This window comes from Colossoma macropomum, unplaced genomic scaffold, assembly GCF_904425465.1.
Source record: "Colossoma macropomum unplaced genomic scaffold, Colossoma_macropomum, whole genome shotgun sequence".
In the NCBI taxonomy this organism is placed as follows: Eukaryota; Metazoa; Chordata; class Actinopteri; order Characiformes; family Serrasalmidae; genus Colossoma; species Colossoma macropomum.
Window position 1 is genome coordinate 12,167,929 of NW_023494791.1, and position 20,672 is coordinate 12,188,600.

The 20,672-nt window shown below is 40.2% G+C and overlaps 1 protein-coding gene across 1 annotated transcript in view; it reads left to right on the forward strand.

The window, feature by feature from the left end:
• The first annotated feature begins 559 nt into the window (after nucleotides 1–559).
• lingo2b (leucine rich repeat and Ig domain containing 2b) overlaps nucleotides 560–20,672 on the forward strand; it is a 40,887-nt gene continuing 20,774 nt past the window's right edge. The window contains exon 1 of the mRNA XM_036573912.1: nucleotides 560–675. The gene's annotated coding sequence lies outside the window, so the exon portion shown is untranslated. The remainder of the gene's footprint in view (nucleotides 676–20,672) is intronic.

Below are 20,672 nucleotides of genomic sequence, written 5' to 3' on the forward strand. Positions count from 1 at the left end.
TTTTTCTCTCTCTCTTGCTGTCTATAATTCTCTCTCACCCCAGGTCTCTCACTCTCTCTCTAAATTCTCTATCACTGTCTCTCACTCTGTCCCAATCTCTCTATCTTCCTCTCTCTCTCTCTCTCTCTCTCTCTAAATTCTCTATCACTGTTTCTCACTCTCTCTCACTCTTATCACTCTCTCTCTCTCTCTCTCTCTCTCTCTCTCTCTCTCTCTCTCTCTCTCTCTCTCTCGTGCGTCACACACAGGAAAAGTGCCTTATTCCCCTGTGGAACTCAATCTACCCCCCACTCACAGACGCTCACCTGCAGAATCCCAGCTCCTCTTTGCTCGTCACCTTCTGTGTTTGGAAAAACATCAGATACTCACACTCACGCACGCACGCACACACACATACATACGAGAGCACGTCACACTCTCTGAGTAAGTGCACGCTTCAGAGCCGGTAACGAACGAGAGAGAGAGAGATAGAGAGACAGAGAGAGAAAGAGGGAGGGAGGGGATAAAGTCTTATTGTTCTCGAGCAGCGTGCATTGGAGGTGTGGCATCTTCCGGGCGTTGTCGTGGAGACGGAAGGCTGCCCGGGCGCTGTTCTCTCTCTCCTTCTCTCCGGGCTGATCACTAAGACGCTGACCGCAGGGAGGCTGATCCTTATGGCAAGAGCCGCAGCCACAGGTAACCAGCACGCGCGCACACGTACTGCCTCCTATCAGCACTCGTGTACAGATTCAGCAGACTGTGTCATCTGTGTTGTTAAGTGCTTTGGCTCCGAGTCAAAAAGACGCAGAAAGTGTGTGTCTCTGTGCCGCGGAGTGTGTGCTTGTGACAGAGATAGTGAGTGCGCTACAGACTGTACGTGTATGGCAGGTACAGGAGCAGATCAGAGGTGTGTGTGTGTGTGTTGTGAGTCATAAAGGAGGATGTGGTGATGTATTCTGCCTGTGGCTTCAGAGAGAGATGCAGCAGATTCCCACAGCGCACTCAGTCCTCTCCTGCTGCGCTTTGAGAAATAAGAAAGAGGAGTGGGAAGTGTGTGTGTGTGTGTGTCACTGTGTGTATTGGTGTATACTTGCTTATGCAAGAAAATCTATGGTGTTGAGAAAGTGGATGTTGCATTGAAAAGCTATAAACTTAATGGGGGGGGGAGGGTGATACTGGTGTGTACCTGTGTAAGTAAGTACATGAGACAATCCACAGTGTTGAGAAAGCAGATCTCTCTCTCTCTCTCTCTCTCTCTCTCTCCCTCTCTCTCTCTCTCTCTCTCTCTCTCTCTCTATATATATATATATATATGTATGTATGTATGTGTGTGTGTGTGTGTGTGTGTGTGTGTGTGTATGTGTGTGTGTGTGTGTATGTGTGTGTGTTTGTGCGTGTGTGCAGGGTACAATGTAACAGAATACAAGTATTGGGAATATGTATTCAGATATACAGAAATTAAGTACCTGTAGTTAGTACTTAGTCCAAGTTAGTAAAGTAATTTAGTAAAGTAAGAATTCAGAATACAGTTACTTTTTACAATTTTAAGGAAATATTTTACCCAATAAATAAAAAAAAATATAGTCTTCAAAAGAAACACCATCAATGCTTGGTTATTAACTATTTTTGAAATCAGTGAATGGCATGTAGAAAATATGCTTATTAGACGAACTCTAATAAGGGCCGTAATTAATGGCTTCTTTACAAACACTGAAGTTCCTAAAGCCTGAGTAGACTGATAAACTATTGTGTTAAGACAGTTATTAATCTCAGCATTACAGAGCTTTTTTGAGAGATGATCAAGCTAAGACTGTCCTCAGTAGTGGACATTTTTGTGAGTAAAAAGTTATGCATTGGGAGCTGTGCTGGAGGACTCTTGCCTGGGGCATTATAACAAGATTTTGTTCCTACAGCAGTGATATATATATCAGTTTTGGTGGTATATATATATATATACCCCTCATTTATTTAATTTCCAGTCAAAACAAACTTTAAGTACAAGTTATCCATTTTCAGAGGAGATTAGATATAAAATAATACTTGGGACTCTTGGTAGACCACCAAAACTGTCACCATCAGATAATCGGTACTTCAAGCTTTCATCTTTGAGAGAGAGGAGAAAATCAAGCTCCATTCTTGCTTCAGATCTGAAAAAATCCACAGGTGTTTCTGTCTATCCTTTCGCTGTGAGAAGACAACTCAACACTATGAGACTGAAAGGATGTGTAGTTATCAAGAAGCCCTCACAGAGAAAAGAGATAAAAAAATGAGAAAGATGCTGGTGTTCTCAGAAAGCTGTAATAAAGGCAAAGAGTGGACACACTAAATACAGAAAAAAATTATATTTAGTTGTTGAGGCGTCTGTGTAATTATCTGTTAAATACATGTTTCCTTCTTTTTTATTAATGCTGAAAAATGGAATAAATGAACAGTGGTCTCTGACTTCTCATAATATTCTCTTGCTCTCTCTTTCTCTCTCTCTCTCTCTCTCTCTCTCTCTGTCTCTCTCTCTGTATATATATATATATATAGTGGTTATAACATGGATATTTCTTTAAAAAGCCATTTAGTTTGGGCACTAGTGTGTGTAAGTGTGTCACGGACAAGTGTGTCACGGACTGACCTGATAGTTCCTTCACCTGCCAAGTGCGACGGTTAGGTGTCAGTGTTGATATGGCTGTGTTGGCCAGCTTTCTCTCTGTGAGCGATAGAGGCAGCACAAGCCGTCTCCTCTGAAGCTCAGCCTTCTCCTCTCTTTCTCTCTCTCTCTCTATCTCTGTCTCTGTCTCTCTCTTGTCCGCTCGCTGAGAGACCAGAGGTGGCGGGACAGTGATGGATGCTGTTCCCCCCATAAAGAGCAAAAAGTCTGCTTTTCAGGAGGACGAGGGGGGACAGGTCTGCTCTGTTGGAGAGAAAAGAGAAAAGCAGCCCCTCTGACTGCACTGCCCCAGTCAGAAACAGAGGCTGGAGAGTGAATGAGTAAATGCATTAGAGAATGAATGAGTGTGTAAGCATATTATTCACCCCGGCGCAATTCCTGGTAATGAAGGTGTGTGGGCCGACCGCGCTTATTTGTTTTAAACCTTTATAGGGTGAGTTATGAGCTCAGCAGATCGCCCAGATGTCGAAGAACATAATCAGAGTCAGAGATGGAACGAGAGAAAATGAGAGGAAGGGAAAGGGCAGAGAGGGTGGAGATTTGTAGGAGACAGGAATTTAGATTTTTAGATTTTACAGCTTCTAATGAAGTCAGTTGAGTAACGTTCTGTAACGTAATATTATGTGTGCATATGATTTCCATGTGTATATAAAGCATTTTGTCTCCTTATAGACGATCATGAAGAGTAAAAAGTAGTCTTATAGCACAAAGCACTTAAAAACAAAACATGTATTGTGCACATGTGTACTGTTAAATCACTTCCACACTCAAAAGTGCAGTGTTAATGAACAGCACACTTTTCGTGTCAACACTGGTTTAACACATTTTGCGTCAGAGCACACTGTTAAAGTAGAACACGTGTTAATTAGAACATTGGTGTTAAAACATGTGAACACAGTGTCTGTGTTAAGTAACACCCTGGCCGTGTGAAAAGTAACACAAAATGTGTCGTCCTTTACTTAGGTGTGTTGTTTTTAACTCATCTGTTCTGAGAGTGTAGAAGTAAAGCAAACATGGTTTGACTCTGCTAGAGTGATATTAACTCTGTTAGGGGTTAAAAATGCAACCAACTTCTAAGACTGAACTTTGCAAATGAAATTCAAGTTCAACTTTAAAAAATTCAAAAGTCTTCTAAAAAGAATGGAAGCTGTAATAGAGATGAAGGGTGTTCACACTAAATGCTGAAAAAATGTGATATCATATTCAGTTATAATATAATTCTCATATAATATTTCAATACTTTTTTGATATTTACACAATAACTCTAATAAAGGGCATTTTAATGTGTAGCGTTCAGATAGGGGTGTGTATCAGTCCTGATTTTAGTCCTAATCCTAGGCTCAGCCAAGTCCTTCAATCTCAGAAATATAGGTACTAAACTGTCACTGGGGTGGTGCCCTCAAGGGTACATCTCAGCACCTTTAGTCAGAGAACATAATTGCCCTATAATCCACTGAAATTATATTTTCTAAGTTGTATTGACTCCACACACCCCGTCTCGTCTCCAGGCTTTTTATTTTATTGTTCTGTTTTGAAACATTAGGTTATGAAAAGGTACAAATCCGTACTTTTCACCTGGAAAAAACTTATTTAAGGTATACAATTGGACCTTAAAACCACTGTTGTACCTTTGAAGGATCATTTACATTGTTTGTACCCTGATAAACAAAAAATGTACCTCTAACAGTTTATAGATGTTAATATATACCATAACTACATGGTTCTGTGCTAGCACCTCATGAATATGCTTTATATCAATCTATAATACTCTAATGAGCTTAAGTATTGTGCTATAGTACTCATTATTTGCAATTATGCATCATAATGCTTCATTAAAATCAATTTTAAATTGACCTTTTTTACCTTGTTAGCTCATGGCTGCATTAAGCATGACCCCTTTTCCCAGTAGCCATAAAATGTAATTTCCAGCTGTTTTGGTGGTCCCTCAGTTGAGCTATGCATTTTTTTAGTTGATAATATTGTTGGAATATATTTCGATAAAACTGTTCTATTATTATGGTCATAAACAGTTTTTTTATATGAAGAAAGCAGTGGCCTTTCACCCCTCATTGCTTGCTAGCAGCTCAACACACAAGTCACAACGTTTCACAGAGAGACAACAGTGTCCTAGTTAACCTGATAACAGAGTTATGAGGAACAAATATTTTAATGTGATTATATTAGTTATAAATATCTGTGTTTAGTTTCATTCCGCTGGAGGAATGGCCACTAAAGGACTTGCAGAAAGAGGTTACAAGACAAAAGTCTTGCTTTCCCATAACCTTTGATCAAAATGAAGTGTAGAAAACGTGTTACAGTTTGGATTATGTCACTGTGCACCAGTGGGCCGGGCAAAAATAGTAATACTAACCCCTATTTCACTCAGAAATATATTACGGCGCAGAAGGAAAATTTTAATTTCCGATTCACGTTGGCCTTAAGCGTAAATGAATGTGGTATCTTATGGTAGTGTTACATATGAGAATTTGAGTGGCTGCATGGTTCAGTTCTTCTGAAAACCCTCATCTTGCATTCCCACTTTCTTCTGGTGAGAAAAGCAGTGTATGTGTTGAGAAAATGGAACATAAAAGAGTGAGTGAGAGCTACATGTGTGCGCACATGGATGTGTGAAAGTGCGAGACGGTCTGTGAGAGAGAAGCCATTGTTCCTTGTTTAAAAAAAGGCCCACGGTGTTTTCAAGGAGGCTCTCTTCTAGAGCTCTCATCAACACAGCTCACACTTAGAGGCTCAGCCTGCTTATAAGAGTTCTTGGATCGGAGAGCGAAGCTCGTTGGTCTATCAATCAAGTCTGATCTTCTCGGAGACTCAGTCTGCCTACTACTAATGCGTCTTTAATGTTTATTGCCGAACCCCTTAAGAGGATGATCAATCAATAACATCATGTTAGCTGTAACAGCGTTGACCATCATTTCATCAGAGCTGTTATAATGTTCTAATCACGGAGAGAAGAGAAAAGGTGCTCTTTATGTTCTTTATTAACTACAGTCTCAGCTATGAGCAATCAGATCCATTTTACTATTTGTTGTATGTTAATATGGAAATCAATGATTTTTTAAATATTTGCACAAATTGTAAGAACATGAATCACTGGCTTTATTTAACAGCACAGTACAATGTCAAATTAGCATGAAAATGCAAATGAATTCTGGACACTGCTGTTAGTGGAAAAGAGTTGTTGTTGGACCCAATCAAACAAACTAAAGAACTTGGTATTCACTGTTTGGTATTCACCAGTTTAGCTAATTGCATGCTAGTCCACATATCAATGTAATGGTGGCCACAAACACTGAGTAATGACCCTAGGGGGTTTGTTAAGCACCAGGCTGAGCTCCAGCAGCAAAGCTAATAAGTCTGACAGTTGAACTGACTGGCGTTTGATACGAGAAATCTAACTACAAGTCTAGGCTATTCTCCAAATTACACGCTGCACCGTCAGAAGTGGGATTGTACCTGTCAGTGTGCTATCAGAGCTTTGTGTTTGGTGTGTGTGCGGTGGAGGCTAGGTAGAGGGGTTTGATACGTGAGGCCTTTTACTAACTCCAGTTTGCTGTCAAATTTGATGTTCATTTGGGGTTAGGACAACTTTGTAGTGTGAATTGAGAAATTTTGATATAGTCAAATATTTATCTTTGTAAAAACTGACCTTTACATCTCAAGAATACAGCCACAAGGCCACAAGGAGAACTGAGGTGAAACATCTATGTTTCTCTTTAGCAGTGTGAACCACTCTACTAAATTAGTTCAAACTGCTGTCCAACAAAAAAATAAAATAAAAAAAAAACAATTAAGTATTTAGACATTAGATATTGACAAGGATTATGTTATGATTAATTTAATGCCAAGGCATTAATTGAGATGTAGTAAGCTAAAAAAAAACACAGAATTATCATTTATAGGGACTTTCTATTTAGAGGTGGCTGCCACAAACCCTAACTTTTTGGAGTTTTTTTTTCCAATTTTCCAATTTCCAATTTTTTTAAGATTTTCATTTTGTTTCAAAGTGAAGCTAAAAGATTTCGAATAATTATAGGTTTCATTTTTTTTTAAAAATCCAATAAATGCTGTCTCAAGTTTGTCACTACCGAAACACAAGTTTTAGTCCATAGGCAGAGCCTTATTTTAGCCACACCCCTGCATTTTAGAGCAGGAAATGAGGCTGCATCCCTGTCCCGCATGGCCACATTGGTGAGCAGTCAGATCTCATTGTTTTGAAGTAAATGTGTCCCAAAGTCTGAAAATCAGTGTGTAACATTAAGAACTGTCACTACCAAAACACACATTTTCTTCAATTAAGTAAACTTTTTGATGTTCTAATGAAAAATGTTATGATCTGATGTGTGTACAACTGTTCAAAGGTGTGTTTGCTAATCATGTACTGATTAGAATTTTTGATTCATGCTCAAAATTAGCTCAACTTGTCAGTACTGAAACAATCACTACCAAAACATTTAGTAAAGTTTTGGTAGAATTATGATTGTTCTCAATCATTTGTTTTAACATAGTATTTTATAATTACGATACTGAGTCACTCAAAGCAAAAGAATATTAGTGAAAAGTCCAAGCCCGAAATATGATTTTAACTCGGACTTTGAACCAGTTTGGTAGAATGAGCTTTATACATGTGAGATTTTCTATTGTACTGTGCCGTAGAGGCTTTGTTTCTCTCACAAGGCAGCTAACATCCTCAGTCTTTGAGCACTGCTCTGTCATATGGCATCACGGCTCAGTAAAAAAACAAAACCTTTGAATTGGGTCTGACTGAGCATGTGTTTGTGCCTTTTAATTAGACTTCCTTTCAAAGTACAGACGGCACACGTCCACCTCTGCTGGCCCCGGTGGCCCCCAGGAGCTTCCTGAGTGTTCCCGAGGGGAGGGCATGAGCAGTGACAGGCCTTTTAACAAAATTTATTCGCACTTTCAGTACAATGATTCATCTTTTTAATGGCCAATTTTCAAAACTCTTTATTACTTTCCAATATTTCCCCTCTGATACTTTTCTACCCATGGCAGTCTATGCCAGCACCCCTGTGGCCACGAATAAATTGCAGTTGTGATCTCTCTATGAATGGGCCTCCACGGTTCAGCGGGCCCGGTAACCTTACTTCTGCATGCAGTGCACACTCCCTCACTGCCTCCAAGCACACGAGGAGCTCAGTGTAATCATTAGTGTATTTGTTACTGTGACCGCTGTTTCTTTGCACAGCTCTGCACAGGCATATGAGTGCAGGTATTTGTTATTCCTGCTGGCTTGTTAGTTTGTTTGGGAACAAACTGCTCTCCGAAGAGTCCAGGCCCGATAACTGTCCCACTCGCAATCTGCATTGTGTGCATGTATTAGCATACATCAGCCGACAAACTGAATATGTATGTGAGGATGTGTGCGGGTCTGTCTGTCAGGGCTGGCGTGTGTGAGCGCATGGCAGAATCCGTCCGGGATCCATTCGCTTGAGCTTCTATTAAACTACTTTGTGACGGCTCAGCCAAAGCACATCCGCTACGTGCCAGAAAAGTCTCCAAACATTTAATAGCTTTATTTATTTTGCTCGAGCAGGAGAGGTCTACAGTCAGAGTTTGATTGAACAGCCTATGGACTGTTGGTCCTAGAGTGCTGAAGCATTAGAGCACAAACCACATTTCTTCAGAAGTTTTTTTTTTCTTACTCATACTACCTGTTTTTAGCTGACTTTGAGTTCCACTGATGTAATTTTTGCTATGATTATTTAGGATAGTGGTTAAATAATCACAGAAAAAAATGAGCTTAATGTTGTGGTGGGTCTTAATAGCTTAATTTCTTTTTATTTTGTCACTTTTAATGTTATATTACCCCTTCTTAAATCCCACTGTCCACAATTCACTACATACACATTCATACAGGTACACTGTTAGAAATAAAGGTTCTGTGCAGGCACATGTTTCATTCATTAAGGTGCAAACAACGTAAATGTGCCTTCAAAGGTACAACAGTGGTTTTAAGGTCCAACTGTGTACCTTTTCATAACCTAATGTTTTAAAACAGAATAATAAAATAAAAAGCCTGGAGACGAGACGGGGTGTGTGGAGTCAATACAACTTAGAAAATATAATTTCAATGGTTTATGGTACAGTTATGTTCCTTGACTAAAGGTACTGAGATGTACCCTTGAGGGTACCACCCCAGTGACAAGAGGGGCACTGCCCCAGTGACAGTTTCATACCTTTATTTCTGAGAGTGTATGACAGAAATCTGTATGTTTCATACAAATTCTCTTGTCCAAGGGTCAGATTTACTAAAAGAGGCACTATGTCAGGCTCTCAGAACAAATCAGATGCTTGCAGATTAAGCTTTACTTGAGGCTAAGGGATTCATACAACAATCGTGGTCAAAACGGTCTGAGGTCAGAATCAGAACCATGCACAAAAATGCAAAACAACAATGACGGAGCAAAATGGAAAAGGCAAAAAACAGGTCAGGAAAAGGCCAAGGTCATACATGGGTAATCAGCAATAACAAGAACACTTGGTAACTGGAGATGTTGGCAGTACTTCGCAATTGACTAAACTAAAGCACAGGCTTATACACCACCTACCTGATTACATGTAATGACAAACAGGTGAGACATTAGAACTCAGGGATGTGGAGCAAAGAAAAGACAAACTTTTGGCCGACGGAGATGAAGGCAGAGACATAGGTTCCTCCAGAGACTTGTGGGAGTTGTAGTTCTCTTTGCAATCCATGTGTACTACAGAATCCGCTGGTTGCAAGGAACAGACAGAAGGAGCGCCCTCGGCAGTAGGCGTGACACAGTAATTACTGACAGTATACCGACGCTTTGTGCTGGTGGGGATGGTTAATTTAGCAACTTAGCTACTATAACTACCATGTAAATGAACACAGGCACAACTTTGTAAATAAAGACTAGATAAAAAAATTAGTTATTACTCATCGAGAAAGTATGTGATTATTTCAACATAATAAGTCAGCTGCACAGTTTGTGTTGGTCATCCTCTAGTCCTTCATCGGTGGTCACAGGACGCTGCCCACAGGACGCTGTTGGCTGGATATTTTTGGTTGGTGGACTATTCTCAGTCCAGCAGTGACACTGAGGTTTTTAAAAACTCCAGCAGCACTGCTGTCTCTGATCTATTCGTACCAGCACAACACACACTAACATACCAACACGTCAGTGTTACTGCAGTGCTGAGAATGATCACCACTCAAATAGTACCTGCTCTATGAGGGTCCATGGGGGTCCTGACCACTGAAGAGCTGGGTAAAAGGGGGCTAACAAAGTATGCAAAGAAACAGATGGACTACAGTCTGTAACTGTAGAACTACAAAGTGCACCTATATATTAGGTGGAGCTGATAAAATGGACAATGAGTGCAGAAACAAGGTCATAATGTTATGCCTGATCCGTGTATATCCACCTATTCACTTGTGATTGCTGTTGAAAGAGGCACGATACAGGGCAGCCAATCTTAGTGTTAAAGGCACAGTAACAAAAACAGCCTGTTTAATTTTAAGGGATAAAGATAGGTTTGAAAATGGTCATGTAAAAAATGAATTATGACCATTTTACTACATAAAACCACACACGTGTTAATAAATGGACCTCAAGGGAAAAAAATAGAGTTTGCAGTGCTAAACATTAGTTAATCTTTTCAAACCTCTATTTGTCTCCCCTATGACCCTTATTTGTGAAACTTCTCAGAGTAAGAACTCGGATTTGTTTTAAAGCTCAATAAAACTGATCCATTGTTAAATCAGTGTTCTTACTCTAAGACTTGAGAAATATGGGCCCTGGTTGGTTGCAGTTGGCATAAAAAAATACCTTGAGCTTCATGCCTTACAAAAACTGATATCATTTAGCAGAGACATTTTGAATTTGTAGAGGAGGCAGAGTCATTTAACTCCATATCCACATCAGCACCATGTCTGAGTCACAGGACCAGAAGGTAGGGGTGTCCATGTGTCAGCCAGTGTCAACATGAGCTTTCAACTGGAGTGGCTTCTGGGATATGGACATCCTTAATTGTTACAGTCAAATGCAAAAGTTTAAACACTCCCAGTCCCAGTTTTGCTGATTTTCTAAGTGAAAATAACACAATTTGTATTTATTTGCTGACTTTAACATTGTTAACCTTATTGAAAAAAATAAAACATAGAATATAAAATATGCCATAACTTTTGCACAGGCCACATTTTCTGATTTTTTCCTTTAATATATTCAGCAAATAAACATTGATTGTGCATTAAAATATGCAAAGGTGTTCTCTGTAGAGGATGTGTTAACTTATATGTAATTTGGCCAGGAGGGCCCAAACTTTTGCATACGCCTGTACTTCATTAGAGCTTTTTGAAAAAATGGTAAGGTGACACGTCGGTAGCTCCAAATTAAAAAATATGTCAGTTTTGATCTTGAACACTTGATCATTAATATGGCAAAATAGCATTGACGTTTGCATTCAACACTGAGCCGTCACATACACATCCACAGAGCTACTATGTGTTGTGTTTAATTCTTCGGTTCGTTTGATGACTCTGTACTGAGGGCTGGAGGGCTGCAGCAGGTGTGTGTGTTTTATCTGTGTGTGATGTGCTGTGCATGTACAGTGTCACTGAGCTTCCTTCATCAGGAATTTCAAAGGCAGTATTTGCTCTTGTCTAGGGTCTGTGCCAAAGCCACTTTAGGCCCATAATAGTAATGCACTGTGTGGCAGCCAATCCCAACTGCCCTTAACAGCATGGCCTCGCTCAAAGGCTGCTGTCATCTTAAGTTAATGCCCTCAATATGCCGAACAGGGGAAAAGGGAACGCCTTGCCAGGAGGCCTGTGTTATTGGATAGTGTGGAAAAGAGAGCAAGCATGAACAGAAATAGGAAAACAGACTGGTGACTGATGTGAACATGTGAGATATGGAAGCACAGAATACATAGAATGATGTGTTATAATTATCATATTTACTGCTAGTATTATTGTGTTTTTTATCTGTTAAAACCAATTAAAATGTAATTGGAACCATTTCAAGGCTAAATTTGTGTGTGCCATGTTGATGAGTACACCCTGATTTACTGTCACATTGTATATAGGAGGTGTTGTATCTCTGAAATGGTAACTTTAAAGGAGAAAAAATTCAGAACGTGAAGGTACGTTAGTATAGTGAGATTTTTGGTTTTGCCTTTGAACCATACACAGTTCCAACCTGAAGCCCAGCTGCTCATATTGTTTGGTATATTCTAGTGGGTAACATCTCTGCCTTCTGCAGTGTAGACTGGGGTTCAATCCCCTGCCTAGGCAAGCACTGAGTCCTTGGGCAAGACTCCTAACACCACCTTTGCCTACCTGTGTAAAATGAACAAATTGTAAGTCACTCTGGAGTGTCTGCCGAATGCCATGAATGTAAATATTAGGAGCTCTGGATCTAAGCTGGTCCCCTCTGTGACAAAAATGAATGCCATTTCAAAAAGTGCCACTGTCATGTCCCATGGTTGACTAAAATGTTCCAAAGATGGTGCATTTTGCTGTATGGAGATTTTTCCTTTGGACGTTGCTGGATCCTCCTGAATCCTGAACTACGAGGTCAATGAGGAGCCAAAATACGACTATTGCTACATGCAAGCTAACACTGCTATGCACCTCACCAAAATACACTACACAAACCAATAAGCTTTGTTAAATATGGTAGTTAAGTTGCTTTGGCATTAATAGTCTGAGTTTGAGCAGCTGGTGTTGTTATATAACAGTGTTAATAGCAGACTTCCTTTCAAGTGAATATCAATTCAGTGCACAGGAGCTTTAGCTTGACGGTAATACAGGGGTAATATCTGTAACGTTAGCACCAGAAGACACTTTCGGCAGACTATGCTGGATCAATGAGCAGCAAACTAACAAAAGCAACAGCAAAGTGGAAAGCTCCAATTCTCTTCAAAATAACATAACATAGCAGTTAGTTAACCAGTTAGTTTTTCCAATATGTTAAATTTAGCAAATAAACAGTTATTGTGCATTAAAATGTACAGAAGTGTGTTCTCTGTAGAGGGTGTGTTAACTTATTCTCACTTTAACAAATAAACAAAATGTCATTTGACCAGAGTACCCAAACATTTGCATGCAGCTGTATACATATATATATATATGTGCATGTGTGTGTGGGTGAGTGAGTGGGTGTTCATGTGTGATGAGGTGAGGGCTACTGCCTCTCCGTTGAGTTTTGCCTGCAGGGTTAATTAGCATTGCAGAGTTGATGTCTGGAGGCAGTCGGCGGCTCATCAAACCCTGCCTTTGCATCTCTCTCTCTCTCTATTTCTCTCCCTCCCTGTCTCTGTCTGCCTCTCTCTCTCTCGTTGTCTGTCTCTTTCTCTCTCTGTGTGTATGTGAGTGCTGTTTGACTGGAGGCATCTTCTGTAAACGCAGTAGAGAAAACAACAAGAAAGCTCAAATCTGAACAAGACTGCCCCCCCCTCCTCCCCCACCATGCACACACCCCACACAAACCCACAAGTTGATCACTGATGTACAGCGAGAGGGGAGAGTAAACCTGTTGGCCAAACATCAGTGTGTGACTGCACACACATCAGTGTTATTAGTTGAGGCGGGCGGGCAGGTGGAGAGATGAATGAATCAGTGCGCCTGATTTTTTTGTGTCATCATTTCGCCTTCGTCTTATTTTAGATTCAAAGAAACATTTAGCATTTTCCTTCTCTCCTTTGTTCTGTTTCTTAGCTTTGTTTCTTTATATGTTAAATAATTTACCTTCTGCTTCTTTTGCCGCTCACCTGCTTTCCATCGTTCCATATTTTCTTGCTTTTAATATTTTTGAATAATATATGGAAACGTTCCACCTGGTTTAGACTTTGTTTGATTAGAGTGGCAGTGTTTGCTCAGACTAATGGATGATGAATGGTTGACTCAGGGATGTTCTTCAGGGCTAAATTACATGGAAAATAATCAGCGTCAACATGCACAACCTACATGCATCAATATAAAGCAGGCCTACAAATAACAATCAGCTCCTGGATTAGTAATGAACGCGTCAGAAACGGCCCAGAATGAGCCAGTCTGAGTTGGTGTTTCTGCCGTTACTAATCCGCAATGACAAATGTGAAAAGTGTTGCTGAGCCTGCAGCAACTTCAAGAACCAAGAAATAAAAAAAAAGAATCACTAGACTGCTCCGGAAAAAAAATCAAATCATCCTGACTGGGGATTTAAGTATCTTCTGTGCAATCCGATGCGTGTATATGTACATGGTTTTTGGATTTTATGTCTGTACGTCAGTGTGTGTGATTGTTAGTGTTTTTAATCCCTGTGAGATGAAGAGCAGATGCTGACAGGCTGAACAAACGTACCCTGAATTAAGGCATTAGCAGCTGAGCTCAGATTCCTTATTGAAGCCCATTAAACGTTTGTATGTTCCATCAGGCCATTATCACAAACTCCCAGAGAGACAGAGGTAGAACAGCAGTGAAAGCAGAGCATTATATACATGGAGGAACACACACAAATATTAGAGTCAAAACATTAATATATAATCACATCTATTTATTTGTCTGTCTGTCTTTCTGTCTGTCTGTCATGGTACAGTCACTAAAGCAGACACCATCTTGCTCCAGACACCACAAAAACTGCATAGCAATACATACAAAATGATGTACCCTTATACTTTTATACATATATTACAGTCAAACCTTTAAGGGGCCCATATCTTACTGTTTTCTTGCATTTTATTTCTTCCCCTAAAATCTTACAGACAGTGGCCATTTGAAGTTTATTTTAATTGACCATCATCCAATCTCTCTTTATGCCTTAGAATTAAACAGGCTATTTTATTGCTGTTTGCCTTTAAGATATTATCGAAGTAAATTATTCTGAATGGCTGCCCTGAGTTGTGCCTCACTCAAAAGCAGAACAGCCTAGAAAGGTGAAGCTAAACAGCTGTAGGCTGAACAGGTAGATATATGTAAATGCTTTTGGCATCACAAAAACATTGAATTCAAAATAGACTGTTTTTGCAGATTAGTTTCCATATATGACTGTGTGGACTGAGCAGTGAATCATATGTTTTGAAACATTAACAGTGTTTACATACATTGGCATAATTTCCAGGGGAGTAATTATAAGGATAAAGGAAAGAGACTCCTGTGGCAGAGGGTGACAGACATTAGGTGTGAGTAGAGCTCTATTATAGGCAAGGGAAGGAGCAACAGAGCTGTGCTCTTTAGCTTTACCTTGTTTCACTTCTATTATGTAGTGTTCATATAATTGCAAGGGTGCATAGCTTTTTAATAAATGTAATATTTAGATGAACATTCATGAATATTTATGTATTTCAGGGAAGTAAAAACATCTAAGAAATCTGGATATTTCTAATAATTTATACATGAAAGCATTAATATCTGTATTAATATAACCCAACATGTCACTAATTAAACCCAATAGAAATAGCTGACCATGATAGTGTTAGTATGCCTTACTGTATCCCTTTTGAAGTTAGTTTGATCTGTAAACATGTTAGACCAACCATTGCATGTTCAGGTTTGGAATTCATATGATGAGATTAGATTGTTTCTGATTCCTTTCGGACCCTCAAATTCAACTTTCAACTCATAGCTAGGTCAGTAGTGTCAAAATATTGAATTTACAAGATGAGCACACCTGAACGCAGCCACAGTGTCATCCACATGCGATAACTACGGATAAGAGCATATACTTTGTGATGCTTCTCACTGCATGAAAACCATCATGTGCATCATCTGCTCTTTAGTTTGTTACAGTAACGCAAAAAAATGTAAGGTGCCTATACACTACAGGTTGACACAGTGTCAAAAACACAGCTCATTTAGAGTAATTTAATTTAATTAAGGCCCAGGGTTAATTCTGTCAGACTAGAAAACGTGCCTGTGCTGAGAAAAGATGCTCAGTTGATCCATCAAGGGTCTAAAAGTTCAAAACATTTTATCTTTTGCTGCAGATTCTGACGTCAGTGAAAACGTGCGTGGGCGGGTAAACACATAAGTCTTATTTGCTCCTTTGAATTCAAACCATACCAACCCCATCCCTGCTCCAGCCGTGCACACGCCTCTTAGACCAGCATGTATTTGTGTCTACCGCTCCGGTCTTGCTTTGTATAGTGTGTAAGCATCCTCGCTCTCTTTGACGACAGAAAAACAAAAGTAAACAAAAACATTATTCCCAGCACGTCCGTCTTGTTTTCGACCGAAACCACTTGAACACATATCACGTCATACTTGCGACCTCCAAAGTCATAAGTAGGAATTTCTGAGGGGGGCTTGAAAGCAGCATTATGCCCTTGTTTACATACTACATCAAACTCTTTCATTTTAAGGAAGTAAAAAGAAAAAAAATCAGTTTTCCATGATGTAGGCCCTTTAATATAAACACACTCAGAGTTAAGAAACAAAAAAGCCTCTTGCTTCCTCTCTCTCTATATTAGATGACGCACTGTATTTCACTGAACTGACTCAGTTTCAGTCACAACATCCATTTGTTAAAGCTGCACTATATAAGTTTTGTTGTTAAAATCGAAAGAAGTAGCATTATTGAGTCAGGAGGAGAAAAACACCCTAAAATCTGGTGTGCGTGTGCTGCTTCTGAGTCACCTTGTAATGCTTGAAGTTTTTCAGAGTCTGAGTTTTTTCAGGCCACGCCATATATAGGCTATTAATGTCACATATACAGGCATAAAAAGACAGTCCGACTCAATGTTTAGGTGTTTAGCAAAATCAACATTAAGACTTATGAAGAAATGCTGACAGTAGTAGATAATTCACTTACATCCTTGAAAGACACGTCCTTTGTCGAGTTTTGACAGTTCTCTTTGGATACTCTTTCAACATGCTTGCAATCATCAGATTCATCCCCTCGGGAAAGGGGTCTGAAGCACAACCGATGCCACAAAATTTCTTCTGCACATTGATTGCAATTACTCTTTTCCACCAATGAGGTCTAAATCCCCAGAACGTACGAAGTGTAGCTATAAAAACTGAAGCCAACAACAGAGCACTCGTTTTCTGTGAAAAAAAGGCCTCAGAGCCCACCCACATGCGGTACTTCTAGAACACTCTATAACACCATAGAGAACACAGCACATACAACGCAACGATATATTATTAAAGCATTCACGGGACGTCTCACCTGATCTCTTGGGATATATGAAACGTACAGAGATGGGGAGCGGGGGGCTTGACTGACAGCCGGGTTGCTATCGGTGCGTAGCACCACAGGGTTTCTGTGTTTTGTGTGTGTGTGTGTGTGTGTGTGTGTGTGTGTGTGTGTGTGTGTGTGTGTGTGTGGTGAGGGACGCACGAGGAAGCGAATGTGTAATAACACAGAGATCAATAGCCGGAGTCAATAGCGCTCCAGTGGGCTGGATCAGGCTCCCATAGAGATCCTACAGCAGCCTGTCAGAAAGCATTACAGCCAGAGCACATGGGGCTCGTGGGCGCCACCTAAACTGGGATAGGTCTGTACGAAACGATCACCGAATGTAGTTCAGGATGTATCTCTGAATTAAACATGATGTGCCAAGACCCAGCAGGATCAAGGTCACGCCTGCGTGCGCACCCGTCACGCGCACATACACACGAAAATACACACAGCATACGTTATTAATGTATACGCATACTTTTGACTCTCACGAGCGCCGTTCTTACTTTCTCTCCACCTTGCTAACAGTCACACAAAGGCACGCACACGCTGACACATGCACGCGCAAACGCCCTGTGGGAGATGGGTGTTTGGCTCTCAGTGACTGTGGTGGTTTCACTCAATGAAAAATGGATGAGACTAAAATTAGATCAACTAAAATTAGACAAAGTAAGAAAAACCACAGGCTTCAAAAATCGAGCTCTTAGTAAGTGAGACTCTGTCACACACAGAGGTGATAAACACAGAGATGGAGCACAGATAAAGATATCTAGGTTTTTTTTTTCATCCATCTGCAACAAGATGAAGAAAACCCTCCAATTTGGCTCCTAAAGCCCCAGCAGTGAGCAGAGAGAGAATCTTTTGATGCTTCTGTGAGTATTCTGACATCTCTGTAAGAGTGATCTTGATGGAGGAGTATGGGAGAGAGTAGGAGTCATGGAATATGCAAACATATATGCTATCTACTCTGCTCAAATGTTGCACAAATTGCCTACCATTTACCTATTCAGCAGCACATTATATCCCACCAGTCACCATTGTGGTGGTTCCTCACATTTGTGATAAGAGAAACATGTAGTCATACAACTACCATATCGCTGTTGTTGAAAGAAAACCTTGTGTCTCCAAAATGGTAACTTTACAGGAGAAGGAAAAAACCTACTTTACTTTTAATGTAAGTCAATGGAACCAGATTCTTTTCCACGTCATTTTAAGATGTTTCTTTCAGTCCATTCCTCATTAAATTTAAACACAATGTAAAGACCAACAGGCATTTTCAAATTATGTCAAAAACTGAAAAATGACAAAAATATGAATTTTTCTTTTATATGGTACATCTAATCTTATAAGGATCAAGTGTTGATATTTGAAATGACTATACTGCCATATTTACACAATGCTCACAGGAGATGTGGGTTACACTTTCTTTTACTGTCCCATATGTTTCAGCCACACCCATTGCTAACAGGTGTATAAAATCAAGCACAGTAATGCGATCTCCATAGACAAATGCAGGCAGTAGAATGGATCATACTGGGCTCAGAGATATTAAACATGGCACTGTCGTAGGATGGCACCTTTGCCGCAAGTCAGTACATGAAATTTCTGCTCTGCTAGATCTGCACTTTAAGAGCTATTATTGTAAAATAGAAGCGGCAGTGGCTCAGCCACCAAAATGGTAGACCACGCAAACTCACAGAGCGGTGCTGCTGACTGCTGAAATTCACGACACTTCAAATCATCTATCCTTTGTTACATCACTCACTGTAGAGTTGCACCAGCAAACTGTGCATCAGGAGCTTCATGAAATTCCATGGCTGGGCAGCCGCACACAAGTCTAAGATCCATATGCACAATGCCAAGCATCAGCTGGAGTGATGTAAAGCACGCCACCACTGGACTCTGGAGCAATGAAAATGTGTTCACTGGAGTGATGAATCATGCCTCACTATCTGGCAGTCTGATGGACAAATCTGGGTTTGGCGGATAGCAAGAGAACGCTGCCTACTGGAATGCATCAACAGTAAGGTTTGGTCGAGGAGGGATAATGGTCTGGGCCTGTTGTTCAGGATTCGGGCTTGGCCCCTTAGGTCTAGTGAAGGGTCATGTTAATGCTACATCATACAAAGATGTTTTAGGCAAATATATGCTTCCAACTTTGTGGCAGCAGTTTGCGGAAGACCCTTTCCTGTTCCAGCATGACTGTGCCGCAGCGCATGAAGCAAAGCCCATAAAGACATGGTTTGACGAGTTTGGTGTGGAGGACTTCCAGTGACCTGCACAGAGCCCTGACCTCAACTCCACTGAACATCTTTAGGATGAATTGGACAGCTGATTGCGAGCCAGGCCCTCTCCTTCAACATCAGTGCCTAACACCACAAATGCTCCTTTGACTGATTGGGCACAAATTCCCACAGACACTCCAAAATCCTGTGGAAAGCTTTCTCAGACGAGTGTAGGCTGTTATAGCAGTACAGTGGGAAAGGGATGTCCAGCAAGCTCGGTGTGATGATCCTATGTTCACATACTGTTGGTCATATAGTGTGGTAGATAGTTATTTGGGGGTAACATAATTGTAAGTTTAACTAACGTATCATAGGTCTTCTAAATCTAGAAGACAGTTTAACCAAATTACAATGATATGCCCAAAAGAGTAAGGCTATGTTCAGACTGCAGGCAATATCAGATTTGTTTCTAAAAATAAGATCCTTTGAAAGTTTTCTCACATGTAGCTTAACTTTTTCTGAAGCTTGAACAAGATAACCCAATAGAGACTATTTCCAGCATAATTATGCCCAAAGTTTTGTTTTAAGTTTATAAAGCTCTAAAAGATTTGATAATGTGTTTCCTACTGAATGGTAAGCGATAAATTTAATTATAGGTTGTGTTCCTTTCATACTAAATAAACCAGAGCCATTTACTTCCAGCATGCACCTGAGAAAGATTATATCTGCCATATTTGGTATATATGTTTTTTAAATGGTCTATTGTTGATGTTCTCATAAAATTGTACAGATGTGAATGATGGGATAACACAGTGATTCAGATTTTAAGCCTTTTAGTGACCTTATATATTCTTATGCCCCCCTTTCATTTGTTAAGTGGGACAGAGGTCAATTCACTTTGCTGAAATGTAAGAAGTGCACATTAAATCATTTAGAAGTCTCAGTAAGATGAAGAAAAACCCTCCAATTTGCTTCCTAAAGCTCCAGCAGCGAGCAGGGAGAAGCTTTAGATTGACACTTCTGTCAGTATTTGACATCTCTGTAGGAGTGATTTTGATGGAGGAGTATAGGAGATGGCATTGAAATGTACAAATGCACCTGATGCTGTGGATTTTGCTCAAAAGCAGATAACTAGCTGCTCACATAGCCTACAGTTATTCTGCATTATTTGGCAAATATGTTTTTAAAGAGTTTATTATTGAAGTTCTAATAAAATTGTATATTTGTGACCGGTGGGATAACACAGTGGCACATATTTACACACACACACATTTTCTAAACTGCTTGTACTTTTGGGTCTGGAGGGTGCTGAAGCCTATCCAAGCGGTCATCAGGTGGAAGGCAGGATACACCCTGAACAGGTCGCCAGTCTATCGCAGGGCAGACAAACAGACATAGACATCCACACACACATTTATACCTAGGGGCAATTTAGCGTGTCCAATTGGCCTGACTGCATGTCTTTGGACTGTGAAAGGAATCCAGAGCACCCAGAGGAAACCCACGCAGACACAAGGAGAACATGCAAACTCCACACAGAAAGGACCCTGGTCACCCGGCCAGGGAACCGAACCCAGGCCATTTCCATCATTGTACCAGTATGGTACCCCAGTTTTTTTTACATGGTGCATAATTCAGTTATTA